We start from the raw sequence: 2,258 nt of genomic DNA, 5'->3' as shown, positions 1-2,258 counted from the left end.
TTCAAGGGCCTACACTGATGCAGCCCAGCCCAAAGAGAGTGACCACTCTGGCATCTCCAAAACTCCAAGGGCAAAGCATTGTTTTATTAGTTTTTTAAAAATATATATATATATTGATTTCAGAGAGGAAAGGAGAGGGAGAGAGAGAGAGATAGAAACATTAATGATGAGAGAGAATCACTGATTGGCTGCCTCCTGCACGCTCCTTACTGGGGATTGAGCCCGCAACCTGGTCATATGTCCTTGACTGGAATTGAACCCGAACCCTTCAGTGTGCAGGCCAGTGCTCTATCCACTGAGCCAGATCAGCTAGGGCAGGACAAAGCATTGTTTTAGATTGCTTCCAGTTACTGACAATCACCCTGTCTTGTGGTCAGACCTGAGCATACGTACCCGAATTGTACCAGACTCTGGGTGGTGAGGATTCAGAGTGCGTGGACATCGTAAGAACTTAGGCAAATTCATGCAACAAAGTTACCTTTAATAAATAGGATAAAAAGGGAATGGAAGGCTCTTTGTCATAAAAGCTACCAGCAGAGGATGGAGGCAGAGGAAAATATACCTCACAGGCCTGTGTAAAAGGAAAGAAGAGCAAAACCTAGGTCAGCCCCAGGATGAGCAGGGTCGTAGGAAGTGAGTACAGACAGTGCAATATTTTCCAGATGGGACAGAGAGAGAAAAAGAGAAAGTGTAATTCCCACGAGTCTTGGGAGGGTTGTGTGGGAATGTAAAGGAGATAACTGCCAAATCCAGACAGTGACATGCCCAAGGCCTTGTCTCGGGGGAACCCATGAGCCTCTGAGCAATCACGCTTCTTGGGAACTGTAGCTACACAAAGGCTTCCTTATCTGGCCCCACACAGATGTGGTGGCCTTCCTCGTTCTGGGCCAGATCCTGCAGCGGGTGTAGGATGGGTCTTTCCATGGCCTTATGTGTGTGTGTGTGTGTGTGTGTGTGCGGGCGAGAGTGAGAGAGTGAGGGGCACACAAATATTGACTAAAATATTAATTCTTTAGCTTTTGAAATTCCATTGCTGTGTTTTCTGGGGAACAGACAGACAGACATAGGTAGAGAATGATGGGGAGAGACAGAGAAAGATGGAAAGTGGACAATTTAAACTTCTCGGGACTTTGGTCTCCTCCTTAGAAAAGTCTCTGTGAATTTCAGTCTCCCAAAATAGTCCCTCTTCCCTTGGCCCCTCTTGCTGCCTACCTGCTTATTTCCTCTGCTCCTGCACACCCAATAGATTTGCCTCATCCTCTAGCTGTTCATTTTGCTTCGGTGTCACCTTTCCTTTACCCTTTGAAGGGCTTCAATATGCTCAATTCTTGCTCATTTCTTCTGCCAACTAAGTAATTATCCTAATATATTATTTAGTGAGAAAGCTATTCTGGTAATCTAATTTTCCTACCAAGAGCTGCAGAGCCAATTTGGGAACTTCAAACATCTGTAATACCAGGAAAAGTTTAGAGACTTAAAAAAAAATCCAACCCAGACATATACAATTTTCAAAACCATAAAGTTTCCAAAGTGCATGTCTTCCCATTTTAGGTATTTTTATCTCTTTAGCACAATTTCACAGTAGCATTTCCTTACTCTTCTTTCAAAGTGTTTCTTTGCAGTTACTGATTTTCGGTCTCGGTGTCCTTTCAAAGATGCTTTTCTGAGGACTGTTGATTTCAGGCCCTTTCAGCAGCAGGAGTTATGCAAGTGTGAAAACTTTTATCACTCTACAAAAAGATCTCCAGCCTATTTTTTTTGTACTCCTCATAAAGGCAAAAGGGTAAAGAATGAAGTTGGGCATTGGCGGAGTCTTTGGAAGGGAAGGACGAGCTAAGAAAATTTATATCCCAAATCAATATTACAGTCACAGCCAGGAATGAAGGACTGATGACAAAACAAAGCTTCAAGTTATGCAGAAAACTGCACTTTCATTGCATTTGTATTTATAGTTTTCATTAGCATCATCCCTTTTTTGCTTCTTAAGGTATTTATGAAAACACAGAAAGGTATACTGTGTAGAAGAATAAAAAGTTATAGAAAGACCTAGGTAATACATGGTGTCTACAGCATAAAATGACAGTTTATCAAACTTTAAAATTTTCTTTTGGCCCGTAAATGTTAGTTCTCCAATAAGTGCCTTGCCCTATGAACACTCCACTCCTTTGAGAAATTTAGAATCTAAAGGGAATTTAAAATTTCACACACATACACACACACACTGTTTTTTTTTTTTTGTAAGAGAATGTTTATTTCAT

This window comes from Myotis davidii, unplaced genomic scaffold (genome assembly GCF_000327345.1).
Source record: "Myotis davidii unplaced genomic scaffold, ASM32734v1 scaffold415, whole genome shotgun sequence".
NCBI lineage: Eukaryota > Metazoa > Chordata > Mammalia > Chiroptera > Vespertilionidae > Myotis > Myotis davidii.
The sequence above is the reverse complement of the archived record's forward strand: the minus strand, read 5'-3'. Positions refer to the sequence as shown.